Source organism: Benincasa hispida, chromosome 9 (genome assembly GCF_009727055.1).
Source record: "Benincasa hispida cultivar B227 chromosome 9, ASM972705v1, whole genome shotgun sequence".
NCBI lineage: Eukaryota > Viridiplantae > Streptophyta > Magnoliopsida > Cucurbitales > Cucurbitaceae > Benincasa > Benincasa hispida.
In genome coordinates this window covers 66,551,813-66,573,015 of record NC_052357.1, presented here as the reverse complement: position 1 = coordinate 66,573,015, position 21,203 = coordinate 66,551,813, and the positions used below count along the sequence as shown (strand labels likewise).

The following is a 21,203-nucleotide window of genomic DNA, read 5'->3' as shown; positions in this document are numbered from 1 at the left end:
CTATTTTCCTTCACAATAACGACCCTAATTCGGAAACAACATTTTCCTCTTCTTCGGTCGGCTAAACTCAAAAAATACGAAATTCCCCTTCTCTCTTCATTTTCGAGCTTCAATTTCCGGTTTAATAAGTGCCCAAATGATTAACTCTTAACCTCAAAGCCATCCAATGAGAAATTTCAATAGAAAGCACCTCAAATTTTCCAAAATCTCTCAAATTCTCTTTTCCCCTCTTCCTCTCGGTTCTCATCATTTTCCCCTTAATTTCCTTTTCTTTCCAGCTCAGTTATGCCCAATAAGTCTTAAACAAGCCAAATTTACTTTTAAAACTCAGAAATTACCAAAATTTCACCAGCTTTCAAATTGTTGACTTTTTTTACTTTGACTTTGACTATTTGACCTTTGACTTGGACAATTGACTTTGACCTATTCCGAGCATGTCAACGTTACTCTTGAATGTCCTTTACATGCTCAACTAGTTCATTACCCTCAAATTATTCCCCAAGTTCTTACTTCACCTTCATAAATGAAACAAACGACAGTCTAAATCTTTTTATTTTTAATTATAAATCTTAACAAGAGATCCACATCAAAATTTATCTCGAGTCCCCGAGTTCAATCTCAACTATATGCTTCCTAATATTCCAAAAAGAATAGAAGAAGAGAGGACTTATAAGTTATTACCCTCTTTTGAGAATTTCGTCCTCGAAATTCAGGTAAGGTCGTCAGATGAATAGTTATTGGTAACAAACTTGCATCAACTGTGGACATTCTCTTTTAAGGTTTTCCAGGTAGTCCACACTTATAAAAAGTATGAGTTTCATTCGAACACTGATCCTAATGAAACCTGTTGCGTACTAAACATAAAGGTTTCCTCTAACACTAGCAACAGATTCTTTAAGTTTCTCACTAGAAACAATTCCCTCTGTTCCTCGATTTTCTTTACTCGAACTCAAATCGAAACCCGATGTACCTCCCTGCTTCGATTTTAAAGTTCCTTTATTAGATATTCCAAGTGAAAATATTTTATTCCTCTCAATTCTTGTTCATTCAACAGATGGACTCCAAGATTTAAATCCATTACCAATATATACTATTCCTCCTGCCTAGTTTTCTTCCATCACACTTTTTTCCATTCACATACCAACTTCCACTAGTTAGATAATTCATTCTACTTAGCACTGGTTGTTACAGGGGTATATATTTCTTTCCTCAATCCTTCCTCAAACCACCGGTCTCTTTGTCAATCTTGAGTTGCCCTTAGTCTCTCTCTAATAATTTTAAGATTCCCAAAGTAACCTGTACTAGCTTAAGACCAATTGATTTTCTTTCCTAAACCTAATCTATATTGATGTATCAAACAAGATACACCAGTTAGGAGTAACTCTTATCCACTGGTTCCCATAGTTGGATTCCCCAACTCTCTTTCCAACTCTTCTAAAGCCAACCTGTACGTTGCTGAAAAGGTCATTACTGTCCTAGGTATCATGCCAAACCATTTAGGCCAAATATCTAGGAATTTTTCACACCACCTATCAATCTTGTTAACTAACACTTCTAGTACATAACTCGCTATCCTTCCATAATAACTTATCTTCTTTCTTTAGTGAGTACATACTAGCTTAAAGGATTCTCCTACCACTCCTTTACGTTATTTCAAGAGTTACATCCACTTTTGGATACTTCAAGATATTAAACTACACCACTATGCTATTAATTCTAACAAACCCACATAGTGAAGAAAACAACACAGCATACAAGAACCCAACCCATAAATATCCTATATAATGAACTCCCAAACAGAAAATTATTCTTTTGCATAATACCCCCATGTAACAGTTGTGGACACTTTTCCCTATAACAACCACGTTGTCCACAATTATAACAGAATGTGGTCCCTTTCAATCACTGACCCCATTAATGCTTGCCACAAGATGAATAATAAGATTGCACATCTACACTTGCTACTAATTCTCTGAGTTGTGTCTTACCTGGCTTCTCAGATATAACTACAGGACAGATAGAGTCTCCTAACCTTTGGTTTCTCTTTCTGCATTCATTCTTCAAACATACCTTGACTTGAAACTTCCTTTGCTCATGAATCTAGGTATAAGTCTTCTATTTAACTGTTCACGTGGTGTATTTAAGGAATTGCCCACACGAACATCCCTTATTGTTTTTCTGGTGGCTTGGCTCATTGTTTAGCTCATAGTTTAGCCGTCGCTTATCATCTAGCCCTCTCACTGTCGCTCATCGTCTAGCGTCTGTGCCCATCGCATAGCGCTTACGCCCCATCGCATAACATTTGCGCTTATCGTGTAGTACCATCGTCTAGCACAACACTCCAACGCCTAACGCTCACACTCGCACATGCTAGTCAGTGCACATGCCCAATCTAAATGCCTAGCATTTTGTGCTCATTGTCTAGCCTTTTTTATCATCCCAACGCATGAGCAACCTTTGTCATGCCAACGCTTCGTTCAACATGCATCCAAGCTCAACGCATGGTTGTCCTTGGCTTCAATACTTAATCCCTTATAACCTCTACAAACTTAGCCTCATTAGAGCCTTATGCGTTAATACTTCCTAACACCAAACACATGGTTTCTTTTTGACTTCATACTTAGCCATATTTTACTAGTTAAAGCTCAACTCAAAGCTACTCAACAAATCTATTCAAAAACTTAGAATTTTCCTTCTCTTCAACATAGGATTTAACTTATACTTAGTTAATTTCCTTAATTACCTGCTTAAGTAGGAAAATTGAGATCCGGATTTCACACTAAAACATTAAATTGGTAATTTCTCCATACAAAGATCACACTTTCATCACCTTACACCAATTTAAAATGGATTTGGGCAACGATATGATAAAATCTGAAATGTATTATTTTAATACTTCTAATCTCACTCATTTATTATAGTTAATGTGCTTATATATTTGTATTTGTAGGATATCGATGCATTTCGAAGTGTTACAGACTATCTGAGGTTAGTTTGAGACAATTAGAAGCTAAAAGCTAAATAAAGCAATTGGACTTCAAGAGATGGATAAAAGTAAAAAATATCCATTATACGAAAAATCACTTTTAGTAACAAAGGTTTAGTGATGGAGGCAATATTTGTTACTAAAAGTTGACTTATAGCAACGTTTTAAAATACATGTCGCAGAGTATCAGCATAAGCAATAGAATATATCTTAGCGTCAGTATAAAAATTTGTGACATATACACTGGCGCCACTAAAAATTAATAACTTTTAGCAACATGTTACTTCGTTGCTGAAAGTGCAAAAAATTCAAGTGAAAAATTTTGGCCTAATTTCTCCCACTCAATTTTCCTCCTTGTTTTGCATCTTTCCTCCATGTTTTAGTTTCCCCCTACATGCTTTCCCTTCCCCTTTTTCACAATTTTCATTTCCGCAAATTTCCTCCAATCTTTCCCATTTGTTCGGTTTCCCTCCCCTCTTTCCCCTTTCTTCGATTTCCCATTGAATTTTCCCTCATTTCTATGGTCCGATTTCTCGTCGCCACCACCGAATCGACGGTTATAGTTCACCTGAAAACACCGCGTTCCGACCACGATTCTCTCCTCTGGCATTCTTCTGGGTGGTTTCTTCTTTCAACGTCTGCAGTGAGTGTTTTTAGTTATTTGTGATTTTTTGGTGCCTTAATTATTAATTTCTTCTATTTAGCATTTGTATCTTCTTCTCACGATTCTCTATGTTTTTTCCCTCTCCGTTACCATCTCTTGTTTGTTGTTCATTTGTTTTTCTTTGGAATTGAGTTATTTATTGTAGTGTTGGGGGCACCATTGAAGACCATTCTGAAGCTTCTTCTTCTTCTTCTTCAATGGTGGTTGACATTTGAATTTGGAAGGTAGAAGCTCCAATCTCTCTCTTTGTAATACTTTTGTTCTTTTTCTTCTAAAGAATTGTATTTGTATTCTTAGAATTTGTTGGCATGACAATGATGGGTTTCTCTTGTTATGCGGGTAGATTGTTTTCACGGTTTCTCTTATGTGAATAAAAATTCATTGAAATTTTTGGTCTCCATGAAACCATTTTTTTAGGAGAGATTCCCAACTCCATTGGTGAAGCCGAGGCCTTGAGGTACTTAGACATTAGTTCTTGCAATTTCAATGGTGAAATTCTTGAATCAATAAACTAAAACTAGGTTTAAAACAGTTTTACTTTCGTTATTTTTTAAACTAAAACTTAAAAAAACCCTAATCATATTTAGAAGCACAAGTTAGTCTAAATTGATTTGTTAGTATCTAATGTTAAAATTGATAAAAAGAAAATCATAATGAATGAAATAAGGCTTAAAAGAGCTATTCTTCTGTTATTTTATTTATTTACTTTTTAACAACTAAAGTTTTTGGCTATTGTTGTTAATGTTGCAAAGCTTTTGGCTATTGTTGTTAATGTTATAAAGCTTCAATTGTTTTATAATTTGACTAGTGTAGTTTGGTAAGAGTTCAAAAAATATGTTTATATGTTGGAATGCTCTAACTATCCTACAACTATGGTAGTCATAACATAATTATTGTTTATGGTTTCCATTGAGTTGTTATGATTTCTATTAGAATTTTGATTAACTTACTTGTTTGTGTTGATAAGTTTTTTTTTTTGTGGTTTCCTTTGAGTTGTATGTGTTTACAAGTTTTTTTTGTTTAAGTTCTTGTTTATGGTTTCTATTGTTTATGTATTTTATCGAATGAATTTGGGTTCTATTAATCTTTTATCTTAGCTTTGATAAGCTTAACTTGCTTGGTAGATAAGTTCATTAATGGTTTCCAATGAATTATTATGATTTCTATTTGAGTTTTGATAGGCTTAATTGCTTGAGTTGATAAATTTGTTTATGGTTTTCATTGATGATGGAATTGTATGTTGTTGGATTTGATGAAATTTCAACAGATAGATTTGATACTGCTCGGTGAGGCTCTGATTTCACAAACTCCCAACATTTATTTGGATTATTCGATTCCAAGATCGAAGCAACGAGATACGTTAATGAGTGCTTTGTTGTGTTTGTTGATCTGTTTTGATTACCTGATTATAAACTTCAACTTGTAAGTACTACTTGTTTTAGCGCTTATGATAAAATTGCAATCAAGTGTAATGACAAAGCAGATGTTACAAACTTTGATCCCAGCATATATGAGGATGAGCTGAGTACAACTGGTAATTTTGTTGCAACTTTTTGGTGGGTATTCTCTTCCTTTCCTTATCATAAATTACTTGTGTAATATTATGATCATTTTGTGACATTCTTTGGTTACTAAGTATGAGCAAGGAATCCATCCTTTCCATTCTATCTTTAGTACTGCTTGTACTTTAAATAAAACAAGTTAAGAAAATACCCTTTTCGTCCTTATATTTTGAGTCTAATTTTTATTTGTTCCTTATGTTTTAAACCATAATATTTTTACCTTCGAACTTTGAGATTTAATTTCCTTTTGATCCATAAATTTAAGAATGTGTTACATTTTTACTCTTATTCCCAGCAACAAAGTATCATTAGTTAGTTCATAGATAATTTTTAGTTTAGATTTGAAGGATATAAATTTCACAACTTATTAAGGTTGGATCGTTTCAATGAAATAAAAAAAAAAAAAAATTAATGTTAAAAGTAACTCAATAAGGTAGATGAAGCTTCAAAGAACAATTTCCAAGCATCTAAGGGGTTAGTTATTCATTATCTCTTTATGGTAGTCATAAATTTGTTATTGATTAGTTTAGTTTTTGGGTTGTTAAATTATTCATGGCTTCTATTGATAAGATTAGTTGCTAGGGTTTATCGAAAATGAGAGCTGTTGTTATGTTAATGTTTTTGGGTATGCTATTTTCTTCTAGGTTACTCCTAGTATAGATATGCAGTGGAATCAAATTGACTTTGAAAGATACAAGATCATTTTGAAAGCTGTTGTTATGTTAATTAACTTCTTTATTCACTTGGTGTGGCTTACAAATTTTGTTATTTTGAACCATCACACTAGCTTTGAACTCATTCAGACTCGCTTCAGCAAAGAACTAAGCTCTTTTGGGTAAGATTTTGGTGGTAAGTCTCGTTTAGACTTTCTCGAACCTTTACTAAATGTTGTAAATTAATTTAAAACCAACTAGGAAGGTTTTGGGACTATACGAGTAATTTTAGTAGGTATTTAGATCCACTTTAAATAATTTCAAACTAGATCATTGTGTTTTTAAATTGTCACTAATACTTGAGAATTATTGATTGTGGGTTCAAATTAGTTTTGGACTCCTTCGTACTCATTCCAACAAATAAGCTTTTTTTTTTTTTTTTGGTAAGATTTAGTTGGCAAAGTCTCATTTAAATTTTTCGAATCCTTACTAAATGTTGTAAATTGGTTTAAAATCACAAAGCAATGGGATTGTTTGGGTAAGTTTAATCAGTATCGTTTTGAATAATTCTAAACTAGATTAACATGTTTTTGAATTGTCACTAACACTTGAAATTTATTAATTGTAGGTTCGAACTAGTTTTGGACTCCTTCGTACTCATTTCAGCGAATAAGGAACTTTCTTTTTTTTTTTTTTTGTACAATTTAGGTATTAAGCTCTTCATACCCTTAAGGACTTTAAATATAATTTTGAACTAGATTAATGTGTTTTAAGATCGTCTCAAATATTTGGTTAAGATTATTGAACTAATTTTAATCTCTACAACTATATTCTTGGTGTCTTTAGGAAATTTTGCAATTGTTTTGGGAGAAAATAAGTAGAGTTCAAACAAGCAAGATGTGTTCCCTTTAAAAGGTAATATTATAAGACATCTTAAAATTTAATTTGTTCTAAAGTGTTAGATTAAAATATGTGTTGAAGTGCTCCGACTATCCTACAGTTATGTAGTCATAACTTAGTTATTGTTTATGTTTCCATTGAATTTTTATGATTTCTAATTGTAGGCAAGTAAATATTTGTAGTTAATTAGTTTTAGACATTCTTTGTTAGATAAGAACTCTCTTTAGATCCATGCAAACTCAAGCAAGTGTTATTAAAAAATAAGAGATGCCATCCCATTACCCTTTTAACCATCCAATGCATGTGATCACATCATATTCATAACTTATAAATTAATATCATATATTAATCATGTTATTTTTCCTCCGCTAGATATAAATCATATTTATATCCAATTTCCTCCAAATTAATGTATCTCATACATAAAGTTAATTATATCATATATAATTAACTAATTTAATTATATCATATATACGAACTCCCTCTTGTTAATTTGAACATTCCAAATTGATCCAAAAACTGACTCCCAACTTGTATCCAAGCTACCAAGAGGACGTTATGGATCTATGGCTTGAAGCTCCAACGATATCCACCATCTGTTAATTGCTAGACATTCCACTAAAGACCAACAGTTGAACTCTTCTTGCCATAGATATATTTCTATGTCCATTGGATATAACCAATCATCAGTATGATGACCCTTCACAGATGCTCGTAATTACAGTAGGACAATTTACCGTTTTTCCCCTACAATTACATCTTCCTCCTTATGTACCACTAGTCCCTCTAATGAACAATACAACATAGTTCTACTATGTGTGAACACCTCTCGGACCATGAGAAGGTGTGTAGCGCTACATCGTTCAAGCCCTGGATCAGCCCTTAAAGGAGCTATCTATCTACTTACCTCTGCCTCGGGGAAGGAGTGAATTTCATCTTGTGAAGCTGAGTTCCTAGCTCCTAAATCAGACGAGTCCCCAAAATGGTAGGTTTGAGTCGGCACTTTGGCCACTCGCACCCATACAAATCAAAGGACCGCCCTCAATGGCAGGAGTTCCCAACTCACTTAGGATTAAAGTCATGTTACCTATGGCCATCCTAGTGAAATGAAGTCTCAATCATGAATGGGGTTATACGACAAGACTTTAACACTTCAAGGTCTGGTCTTATACAAACTCTTTGTATAGGACGCCTCCGCTCGCATGTCCACTACACGAATGATTAGAATCAGACCATCTGTGACAAGTCACAACATTTGTAACAATTCCACAAAGACTTGATCCAGGTAACACTACAGAGTTATATGACCGCGTCCATAGTGTTACCAGGATAAAGTTTCCCCCTTATATCCATATACTACAGACTATTTTGGTTCACTTAAGACTTGATCCACTTGTATGTCATTACGAAGACTCATGTGGCAAGTCGAAGTGCTCGTTGTCGTTTGAAGAGGTATACGACTGGACAGTAAACGATAGTGCTGGAGACGTAGACAATAATGTCAATAGGTAGATGATAGTGTCAAGAGGCGGACGATAGCACTTAGACAAGGTAAATGATAGCGTCAAGAGATAGAAAATAGCGTTTGGTGGAGGTAGACAATGACATCTGAAGGAGGTAGACGATAGCGTCAAGAGATAGACGATATTGTGTAGACGATAGCATCAGGAGGTAGATGACAGATGATATCGTATAGATGATAGTGTCAGAAGGTAGACGATAGTATTAGAAAAGGTAAACGATAGTTTCAATCAGGCAGACGATAACTCAAACGGTACACGTTAGTGGCAAGCCAACTTTTCCTTTATAATTTCTTGTATCTTGAAATGTACATAGGTGATGTATTTATACAATATGGAATCCCTAATTTGGGAATGCAAGAATAACTCAACAAAACAAATGGTTAGACACTTTATTGTAACCATCATATTCCTTTGGTAAAACCTATTCTTTTGGTAAAGAGGCAAGATTGTAATTTATGAAGTCTTGCACTGCTGACGAAGCTGCTGAGTGGATTTTCCTTTGGTGACGTGGCTGGCTGTGTTGGCATCCTTAATATCCCCCCCTCAAATGAGAGGGTAGTTCTACTACATTGAGTTTGGATCGAAGGTGGAAGAACTGTGAGTGTGTTAAGGTCTTGGTGAGGCAGTCAACGATTTGGTCGGAGGATGGTACATAACGAACATCAAGCTGACCACTGAGGACTTGATCACGAACGAAGTGAATGTCGATCTCAATGTGCTTGGTCCGCGCATGAAACACCAAATTGTCGGCTAGAGTACCGACGCTGAGGTTTTCATAACACAGGACTGGAGTCGATTTATGTTTGACACCAATCTCAGACAATAATTGTTGTACCTAGATGATTTCTGCAGAGGCATGAGCAAGCGCTCTATATTCAGATTCTGTTCTGGACCGAGCAACAATAGATTTTTTTCTTTGAGGACCAGAAGACAAGATTACCATCAAGGAAGATGCAATAAGCAGCAACTGATTTTCGATCATCTATGTTGGCTTGCTAGTGATGTCTGTAGGTTACTTTAAGTACTGACTTAGATGATTAATCGCATATGTAATATCAGGTCTCGTGGTGGTTAAGTACTGTAGGGCACCAATCGTGCTCCGATAGATATATCGGACATGGAGAGTTACTTGTTTAGAACATTCAAAGAGGGTGCCGGTTTTAGATCTGCAAGGTCAAAGCAGTGAAGTAGGTCCTCGACATACTTTTCCTGATTCAATAGAACTCCATTTGGGACAGTGTGCAGTTGGACTCCAAGGAATAATGTTATTGGCCAAGATCCTTTAGAGCAAACTTGGAGTCCAAGGCTGTTACAAGCTTGTTGATTACCCGCGGATCGGTGTCGGTGATAATTACATCATCAACATATACCAGTAAGAGTATCAAGGTAGAAGTGCACCGATATATGAAGAGAGATGTATCAGACTTAGCATTCTGAAAGCCCCAGCTACATAGTGTTGTTTTCAGTGTGTTATTCCAGGCCCTTGGCGCTTGTTTGAGGCCATATATGGCCTTGTGTAAGCGACATACATGATTTGGCAGTTGAGGATGAACAAATCCTTGCGGTTGGCACATGTAAACCTCTTCATCGAGGACCCCATTAAGGAAAGAGTTATTGAAATATAACTGTCCTAGCTGCCACCCTTTGGATACAGCAAGGCTAATGACGATCCAGATGGTGGACGTCTTTACCATTGGACTAAATGTCTCGAAGAAATCAATGCCCGAGTTTTGATGGAAGCCTTTTGCTACGAGGCGTGCTTTGTACCGTTGATGGAGCCATTAGAACTCCGTTTGATTCTAAACACCCATTTATTGCCAACAACGTTCATCGATGGTGACGGAGGAACTAAAGTGCAGGTCTGATTTTTCATCAGTACTTGAAATTCATCACTCATCGCTTTGTTCCACTACGTGGTTTTGAACGCATCACTGACTCGGGTAGGTTCGGTTAGAGACCAGTCTTTTTGGGTTTGGGAGGATATTATTTTGGGTTTGAAGATGCCTGCCTTTCCTCGGGTAATCATGGGATGAGTAGACACAAGTACAGGGTGTGAGACAGTATCGGGTGAAGACTGGGCAGTAAACGACGAAGGTAAATGATCGGTGGGTTGGGCACTAGGCGATGGTGAGTCAGGTGGTAAACGATCGGTGGATACACAATCAGTAGGTAAACGATCGGTGGGTAAGCGGGTGGTGGGTAAATGATCGTTGGGTAAACTATCGATGGGTAGACGATCGGTGGGCTGGACATTACACGATGATGGTAAAAAATCGCTGGGTAAACGATCTGTAGGTGAACGATCATTGGGTGAGCGATTTCTGGGTAAGCAACTGATGGGTAGGCGATCAGTGGGCTGGACACTAGACGATGAGGGTAGACGATCGTTGGGTAAACAATTGGTGGGTAGACGATCAGAAGAGGGAGGTGGGAAGGTTGGGCTGTCTGTAGAGTTATTAGCTGGTGATTGGATGTGGGTTGTTCTGACAATCGGTGAGGGTGAGGTTGTGAACGTAGAGGACATAGAGTCACTATGCGATGTGTCCTAACTGAGGGGCAACCAGGAAACCGGGTGAACGACAACAGTTTGCTTGGCTGGTCTGCAAGCTGATGGAGACACCTGACAAGGAAAGTCGGTTTCATCAAACACAACATGTTGAGAGATGAATAGCCTACCATTGGGGTTGAGGCATTTCTAGTCTTTGTGATTCACAGCCGGACCGAGGTAGATGCACTTCTCTGTGCGATAGCTCTCCATATGTGAATTGTACGGTTTCAAGCAGGGGAAACATGCACACCCAAATATTCGAAGTTCCTCAAACCTGAGCTTTTAACATCACTTCCATTGGAGACCATCCATTTAGGACAAGGGTGGGAAGGCCATTAATCAATAGAGTTGATTATAAGAAAGCATCCCACCAATGATGTAAGGGAAGATGTGTTTGGGCTAGTAGGGTTAGCCCTGTCTCCACTATGTTTTTGTGCTTCCTCTCAGCTCTTCCATTTTGTGCTGACGTATATGGACAGATGTACCTGGAGGAAATGCAAAGCTGATGATAGACTTTGTGTATCTTGACTAATTCTCCACCATTATCCAACTATAGGGACTTGATCAGTATATTGAACTGAGTTTGTATCATGGTGAGAAAGTGTTGAAAAGCTACAAGTATGTCACTTTTTAACCTCAGAGGATAGATCCATGTGTACCTACTATGATCATCAACAAAGATAGCATAATATTTGTACCCATCTGTAGACAAGAGAGGAGCTGGACCCCACAAATCAGTATGTATAAGTTCAAAGGTTGCAGATGCTCTTGAGTTAGAGTTAGGGAAGGCTAGAGAATGCGATTTGCCATAGCTACAAGAATCATAAAATTTGAGCTCTTCATTAGATAACATAGGGAGATTACAGCCTTTGATAATAAATTCTAGTATTTTTTACGAAAGATGGCCAAGCCTTCTATGTCATATAATCTTAGACACCTTATGCTTCGAAGATATGCTAAGAGCAGATAGATCTTTATTCTTGTGCACTGGTTGCGATGGTACTCCATTTCCTACTGACTTCGAGTTGACTTCTGCACCTTCTAACTGATATAGTCCATCTTTAAGCATTCCCTTCATTACTGTTTGTCTCGTACCCTTGTCCTTAATAAGACAGTAATCTGTGTGAAATTCAATAAACATGTTATTGTCTTTTGTTAGCTTAGATATACTGACCAAATTTTTTGCAATGGCAGACACACATAACACATCATTCAGTTTCAAATTGCAGGCATCACTAGATAGACATACAGTTCCAACATGAGAAATTTCTAGAGTATTATCATTAGCTACAGTGACTACTTCAGTACCTGAGTATTCAGTCGAATTGCCAAGATTGTTGAAGTCTGAGGTAACATGATTGGAGGCACCACTGTCAGCATACCAATTTGCATCAGTCATGTTTTCTTATCTTGTCAGAAAGGGATTACTTCCATAAATAGTGGCTAGGCCTGTTGGGTGAGGTTGTGTGTTTTTGGTCTGGTTGTTGGGGAAGGGTTGTCCCTTGTTTTGAGGAGAATTGGGAACAAAATCTCTGTTATACCTGTTGAAGCAGTAAAATGTTATGTGTCCTACCTTCCCACAGACTTAACACACAGGTTTGTTGTTATTTCTTCCCTTGCCTCGACCTCTACCATGGCCACCACCACCTCGTTGTCCTCCCCCAGTAGACTAATTGCTGCTATTGGTCTTGTTATTCTGGTTGACATGTCTAGTATTTGTCATATTCACTAATGCATTATTGACTTGGTTAAAGCCTACTGTCATCTTTTGGTTTGACTGATGTTCCAATCTCCTTTCATACAGGAGAAGTTCTGATTGCATATCAAGCCACGACATGTCCACTCTCCCTTGGATCGTGGCCACGATGGTATTGTACTCTTCATCAAGTCCTAGTAGTACTTGTGAAACAAGAGCTCTTGGTGGCACAGGGCTACCAGCTTGCTCGAGATTGTTTGCATTCATTTTCATAGTTCGAAGGTACTCTTCCAGTTTTAAATTACCTTTCCTGGTTTTTTGAAACACATATCTCAGATAATCTTCTTCAGCCCTGGACTGAACACCAAAGAGTTGTTGAATGTTGGTCCACATATCCCTTGTACATTCACATCCCATCACTTAAATGGAAACCTCTGATGTCAAGGAGTTATACAGTTAGCCAAGGAGGAGTTGATCTATAGCCATCCACACTTCGTATTGAGGATTTACCTCAAGTGCTGTCGACGAGCTGGAAGCACCATTGCCGGAGCTTCCTTCTGCGCTGCACGAAGCAGCTTCTGCTCCAGTCGATCCAGTCAATATACTCTCACCGATTGCAGGTTGCAGAAACATTGGGGAGCAAACCTTTTGTCCGATCAGGTGTCCTTCAAGTCGTAACTCTGAAGGATTGGAAGCGCCAAGTTTTTTCATAGGAGGAAATTGTTGCGATCAAGTTTAATGGAGGTTATCTGATTGAGGAGTTGGTTCAAGGATGGGTCGTTGAAGTAGGCTGTGCCAAGGGTGGCTCCCAGGTTTTCCTTGATTGATGTTGGTCATTATTAGCTCTGATACCAAGTTAAAGTGTGAGGTTGAAGGATACGGCAGACTCACGTGGCAAGTCGAAGTGCTCGTTGTCATTTGAAGAGGTATACGACTGGACAGTAAAAGATAGTGCTGGAGAGGTAGACGATAATGTCAACAGGTACACGATAGTGTCAAGAGGCGGACATTAGCACTTAGACAAGGTAAACGATAGCGTCAAGAGATAGACGATAGCGTTTGGTAAAGGTAGACGATGACGTCTGAAGGAGGTAGATGATAACGTCAAGAGATAGACGATATCGTATAGACGATAGCATCAGGAGGTAGACGACAGATGATATCATGTAGACGATAGCGTCAGAAGGTAGACGACAGATGATATCGTGTAGATGATAGCGTCAGGAGGTAGACGATAGTATCAGAAAAGGTAAACGATAGTTTCAATCAGGCAGACGATAACTCGGACGGTACACGATAGTGGCAAGCCAACTTTTTCTTTATAATTTCTTGTATCTTGAAATGTACATAGGTGATATATTTATACAATATGAAATCCCTAATTTGGGAATGCAAGAATAACTCAACAAAACAAATGGTTAGACACTTTGTTGTAACAATCATATTCCTTTAGTAAAACCTATTCTTTTGGTAAAGAGGCAAGGCTGTAATTTTTGAAGTCTTGCACTGTTGAGTGAATTTTCCTTTGGTGATGTGGTTGGCTGTGTTGGCATCCTTAACATGGATCACCTCCAATAAAAAAAGAAATTAGGACATGACACGAAAAGAAAGATCTCGAATGAACTGAACTCCCAAAAAAGTCGGGTTGCTGCAAACAAATGGAGTAGAAATTATCTAAAAGCAAAAAAAAAAAAAAAAAATTAGTTACCAAAAGAACGAGTAGAAAGATACAGGAAGTAAGCGTTAATTAAACCTTAGAACATTGTGATGAGAAAATTTGAAACATTCAAATTTTATTTAGGAAGTAAGCGTTAATTATATTCGATATACTTAACAAATTATCGTTTAATTATGTATTAAACAATATGAAACGTAGGAAATATTTAAATATGATTTAAATATTGTACCCATAAATAGGGATTCATGATGGAGATTGATGTTAATTATTAATTTAATATTTGATATTAAATTAATATTATTAATTAAATTATTTAATTAATTATTTAAAATTAATTATTAGAATTAACTTTATTTAAAATTAATCATTAGAATTAATTTTATTTAAAATTACGTATTTGGGTTAATTTTAAGAAAATTAATTTAAAATTTGAATTTTAGAAATCCAAAATTAGTTGAATTTTAGAGGTAGTGAATTTTTACCACTTGAACCTCTTTAACATAACCTCTTTAACATATCGCAATTCCCACTAATTAGTGATTAATTTGATGTCACTTTGAGATGATTCTGATTTTGCATGTTTTCTTCTTTAAAGAGAAGCAAGAATTGTTGAATGGCTGACGTTTGAAGCAGCTCTTTTCTTCTCAAAATACTTAGCTCCAAATTCTTTCAAACTCCATTTTTCCTTAAAATTGATTACAATTTTGAATCCCACAATACGTTCTAAGGTCGGAGAATAGCGGAGAAGACTCAAGCAATGGTCCACAAAGTATTCATAATAAAAAAACATCTAGAGGATTGCATCAATTTTGAGCTACATCAAGGTTTGTTCTTCAAACTTTATTTTTCAGTTTTGAACAAGAATGCTTAATCCTTAAAATTTAATGTAATTAGAGTTCTTTAGATATAAATTTCTTTCGCTTGTATGTTTTATTAGTTTCACGAAGCACTAGATACAAATTCGAAGACATTCCAACAAGCCGATGTTGCGCTCAATTTAAAACGAACATGACTATGTGGCCAATTTATTGTCATTCATTACCCAATTTATTTAAACTACTTCTAATGTAAAATTTAAATATATCAAACATAAATAAAATATAAAACTTGAAGATTTATTTTCAATCTTTCTTTTCCAAATGTTATTATTCATTAAATTAGTAAAAAAAAAACATATTGCGACAGTGATAAAAAAAGAAAATATATGGAATGAAAAACAATATCACCTCCAACAAAAAAACAATAATAAATTCACCATCGTCACATTGTCGAATATGTATATATATACATTGATATACATATGTACGTAGACATATGGAAGACAACAAATTATCGGTAATATGGGCTGAAAATAGAAGAAAATAAAATTGTATTTATAAAGAAAAAAAAAAACCATAATGGAAGACAACAAATTATATTTAGCTCCAGTATGGAGGACATGACACAAAAAGAAGATCCCGAACGAATAGAACTCCTGAAAAGATGGGTTACTGCAAAAAAGTATAGAAATTATCTAAAAGCAAAAAGCAAAAAGAAAAAGAAAAGAACAAAAAAAACTTAGTTATAAGAAGAACAAGTAAAAAGACGTAGGGTGCGAAGAGAACCAACAACTGTAGATGTATTGCGAACTGTACATGTATTGAGATACATATAAACTTAATATCCCTAGTTATTTGTATGTAACTTAAACATGTATATGATGACATACAAGTGGATTATGTCTTGAGTGATAACCAAAATGGTTTGTAGTATATGGATAAAGAGGGAAACCTTATCCTTAGATTTATATAAATTGGATTCATAAAAAGATGTATACATATAAATATGTGATATTTATATGTTAATTAATTTCATGTTAAATATGATTTAGTTGATGGAGATTGGAGGTTAGTATAAATATATGATATTTATGATCATTATTAAATGTATATTAAATAGGATTTAATATATGGTCATTTAATAAATGTGTCAATTAATTAGATAAGGATTATTTAATTAATTAGCACTAAATCTATAAAGGGAAGTACTTGGATTACCCTTCTCCATATAAATATATAGTTATATCTCATTTACCAAACGGGGGGTTACACAAAGTAAGAAAACCTAACCTCTTAGAAACCACTAACAAAGTAATTAGCAAGGTAACTTTGTTAGTGGGGTTCTTCTTCATTGAAGAAGTTCGACATCATTGATAATGATGGAAGAGAAAAGCTAGAAGAATCAATAAATGTGAATTTTGATTTCTTCTCTTCTTCCTATTTTCTAGCATGCTTATAGTTTTGTTTGAATGTTTATTCTACAAATACATGTTTTATTTTACTATTTTTTGTTTCCATAAAAATCGAATGTCTAAATGAAAGGAATTCACACACTTCTGCAAGAATTCGATTCCTTTAATTGGTATCAGAGGCAGGTTTTCTTGCATTTTTATTATTTATTTTTTGAAACAAAAATTAAGTCATGAAGTGGGTTATTTTTCTGCATTTTTCTTGAAAATATATGATGTTTGCTTGATAGGTAATTTCATTTATTGGCACAATTGATTGTAAAATTTTATGTTGATTTGATCAATGTAAGGGTCTATTATTTGGGAATTTTATTTTTGCAATCGAGTCTGTATTTTTGGGTCGTTCGGGGTCAGAAATGAATATTTCTGGAGCCTAGTTTTTCAGATAAAAATAGAGGATTTGCTTCTGTCTCATGGCGCCTGGTATTTATGCATGAGATGATAGCCTACGGTGAGATGGCATGTGATGATGGCTTGTGGCGAGATAGCATTCGATGATGGCTTATGGCGAGATAAAATGGGATGATGGCTTGCGGCAAGATGCATTCCATGCGATGGGGTTATGGCCTTGCAAAGCAGAGGAGCTTGAAGGTAAGAGCGTCAACACATACCATGTGTCAACACTTACAAGATTGAACTTAAACCCATGTGGCAGGTAGCATACCCATACGATAGGTCAATGCCCATGCGATGAAGGGACTTAGGCACAATGGATGCAATGCTCACAGTTGCATGCGGGGGGATGATGCCCATGCGTTGAGCTTCATTGTCTAATGCATGCAGTGCTCGAAACCCATGCGGCGAGTCGATGCCCATGCAGTGAAGGGACTTATGCGCGATGGATGCAATGTTCACAGTCGCATGCAGAGGGATGATGCCCATGTGTTAAGCATCATTGTCCAACGCATGCGGTACTCGAAACCCATGCGTCGAGCACTTTGTTTGTCATGCATGGAGTTCAGCGAAAATCCCTTGTCCATCTCAGTTTGTGCATCATGGAAGGTACCTGGCTGATAGTTGATCGTAAGAGTCTTTTCCAACGCAAGGATGACAACTTTCCTTTGTAATTTTACTTTTGTTAAATTTAGGGTTCCAATATTTGATCTATCATAGCTTTTATATAGTTTTATATGTATGTGATGTATTATTTAACTGTGTGTTTTTTATGTTGCATAATTTATGTCATATAGTTTTAAAATCTCACCTTAGAATAAACATGATCATGCATCAAATAAATGTTATATGGTTACATGATTAATATAAGTATGCTCTTGCATTATAATATAATTGTTATATTATTTGAATGCATGTTTTGAGTAAGTATATTCCTGCGTCATAAATATTATAATGTATGATATAGAGAAATGAATATGTATGTTTATTTTTCATGTATGATAATTATAAGCGTTCTAATTAGATGAAAAATGAACGTTGCATTAAGCATAATATTACTTAGATTAATATAAACGTTATATTTAATCAAAGTCATCATAATACAAACAAAAAAGAATTTTGACAAATTCATTGTTTATTAAAGGTTATAAGTTCAATGAATTAGATTAAAATCGATAATCAAGAGTTACATGTAAACATATGTTCAATTTTTTTTTAAATGATTTGAAATTGATTCACCTAGACTTGTGTTAAATGCATTTCTAATGAGATTAGAAATAGGTTAATCTTTTAATTTGTTTTAATAGGATTAAAATGTACTTGGTTAAAAGATTAAGTCTATAAAATAATTGCTCATAAAAGGACCTTTGTCTAAAGAACATTCTGTCTAGATTGAGATTTTTAAGTTGATAGAAATGGAACAACTCTACTTGGTAACAAATCTAAAAGGTGAATTGGACAAATATTTTATAGGTAGGGACTGAGATCGGATCCCGTCGCAGTGGAAACGTTGTGTTAGAATGCCTTACATCCGACAAATCGATTTTTACATTAAACAAAATCGTTGTACTAGACAAAATAGATAAACACGTAAGCTAGCATGTTATTGGAGAAAGGGTTAAAATGATTCTTATCTTTGTAAATTCTCCAAGTGCCACAAACAATCCTCTCTAAGGTTCCAACGAACGAATCTCCAAATGGTCTTGATCACAAAGAACTCCTTAAGAGATCTTGAATACTACCACAAGAGTTACCTCGTTATTCACTGGAATTCCAATAGAGGAATAGGTGACATCTAACTATTGGGAGAGAGAGAGGCGAAAAGTGTTTTGAAGAGTTGAGAGGATTTATGGTTTAGAGAAAATTTTGCATAATAACACTAAGGAGTTGTGTAATGTAAGAGTTTCTCTACAATCAAAGTGTGTGTTGCCAAAAGGCATGAGGAGGTCTTTATATAGAGAAGAACCAAGCATCTTTCCTAATATATTTTCCTTTTCTAAGATTAATTAAATAATGTTTATCAAATAAATTAGCCCATTTTAATTAAATAACAGTTATTTAATTAATTAGCTCAATTAAATAACACTTATTTAATTTTAATTTACATAATAATTAAATAATCATATACATCCCATGTATATGTGCAAAAACTCCCTATTAATTAATTCTTTGTGAATCTAATTCACTTGAATTAATTTGAATCTTATTCAAACATTAGTCTCCAATTTAATTATAGATCATATCCATAATTAATTATATATTAATCACATTAATATATAGTTTCCTCAAATTAATTTGAACAATTTAAATTATTCCTTTTTAGTATCCTCTAGTGAGCTAACGAGGGGACCTGGTGAACCTGTAGATTAGAAGCTCTAACGATATGAGATTAATTGGTTAAACTAATTAACCAAGTTAATCAATATTCGTTAACTATGGGTACACTTCACTAAAGACCCACAGCTGCACTCGTCTCACTACAAATATATTTCTATGTTCACGGATATAGTCCAATACCAGCAAGTTAGTCCTTCACGAGTGTTTGTAACTCCAACTGGGTCAAATTACTATTTTACCCTTGGGTTACCTCTGACTCCTTAAGTACTAGTACTCCTCTAATGAACAACTTGTTTATGGTCCAACCAATAAACAGAAATCTCTCTCTGGTCAATGAAAGGGTCTCTCTTTGTTCAAGTCCTGAAGACACCACTTAAGGAAACACACATTTACTTACCCTCAGGGGAAGAAGTAAATTCTATATTGTATTATTATGTTTCCAACTCCCCACTCAGTCTTGTCTCCAAAATGGTAGGCATATTAGGTCAGCGAATTGGCCATCTTCACCCATGCAAATCAAAAGATAATCACTCGTGAACAAGAATTTATAATATACTTGGGATTAAGACTAAGTCGCCCAGATCACCCTATTGAAATAGAAACCTAACTAGTCAACAGTGTTACATCTAGTCAATACTATTCGCGGTCCAGACTTATGCAAACTCATTACATAGGATATCCTCACTCGTGTATCACCTACACGAACACGTTGGATCATTACATTTGTATCAAATAAAAAGTGGGTCGTATCCATAGTGTTACCAGGATAAGGTACCCAACCTTATCCGTATATTATAGACTTTTTAGGTTGTATCTTGAACATTGATCCCTTTATGTCTCCACATACAGTTCAAAACTCATAAGACACCCTTGGATATTAGTTTATTGGATTTAGGGTTATCAGGAAAAATAGATAACAATACAAGCGATAACATTTATTGAATTAACATGCATAACTCTTTATTGATGACGGTAAAAAAATTGACTATCTACAGGTTTTTAGGGCATAAAACCCAACATTATAAGCATGCAATAAATGATTATTTTCATTAAAAGAGTTCAACGAACAAAAACACATATTGTTAAACTATTCTATATAAGCATTATATTGAGCAAATTTAACAAGGACTTAGTTAAAATAATTTAGCCTTTTTTTTTCTAAGTTAATAAACCCAAAAGGTAGAATACTTAGTGGGAGGAAAAAGATATATATGGTATGTCATTTTTCCACCCACATTCTCCTAAAAAGTTCATAGAGTGAGATTTATGCTCGGTCTCGTGGTTGATAAAGTAAATTAACATGCAACGGAGAAAATCATAATTAATAAGCACTCTAATTATACTTAATTTGAGTTGAAAACATGCTTCAAAATAACTATTATAGAAGAGGGTTTGCTGAACACAATGCCTTTGATGAAACCTCATCAGAAACCAGGTGAGCTCCATGTAAAGATGCTTCAATCTACAAGTAGACCATCACGAAGATCTTCTTTACTGTTCTCTTATAAGGACTGTGTGGTGGAAACACTAAATTGAGCTGTTTTTTATGAAGACTGAAAAGGGTTTGGAAAGGGTTTCGAATTTTTCAGAGTTCTTGAAGAAGTTCTGAATGCTTAGCTTAATCATTCAGTCCAACACTTTAATTTATAAAGCTTTCATCATGTAAATTTTAAGCTTGCATCAAGGTCAGCTCCTTCTTCATGGATTAAGTGGAATTGGAAGAATAAGGTGCTTGCACCATACTGGAGATTTCCAACTTTTGGAAATTTCTACATTGTATTTTCAATTTTTTTTAAAAAAATGATTTTTAAAAACCAATTTAGAAATAAACTAATTTATTTGTTTTATTAGTTTTATAAAAACAATTCAATTAATTAGTTTTAAATAAAACTAATTAATTAAACCTTTTAATAATTTTGTTAATTTAATATCTAATATTAAATTAATAAAATACCAATTTAACTACAATGAATTTA

General features: G+C 35.0%; 1 long non-coding RNA gene across 8 annotated transcripts; it reads left to right on the top strand.

Moving 5' to 3' along the window:
* The first annotated feature begins 3,201 nt into the window (after positions 1 to 3,201).
* Positions 3,202 to 17,657, top strand: LOC120085292. 8 transcript variants are annotated; one of them, XR_005483865.1, is made up of 8 exons: positions 3,202 to 3,629; positions 3,796 to 3,874; positions 4,918 to 6,061; positions 6,494 to 6,573; positions 6,712 to 6,780; positions 14,939 to 15,034; positions 16,883 to 17,088; positions 17,153 to 17,657. It is a non-coding gene; the product is annotated as an uncharacterized LOC120085292 (long non-coding RNA). The 8 variants fall into 8 exon arrangements; XR_005483870.1 differs by having other exon boundaries at positions 3,210 to 3,629; positions 4,918 to 5,206; positions 6,000 to 6,061; positions 16,883 to 17,657; XR_005483869.1 differs by having other exon boundaries at positions 16,943 to 17,657.
* Positions 17,658 to 21,203: the final 3,546 nt, after the last annotated feature.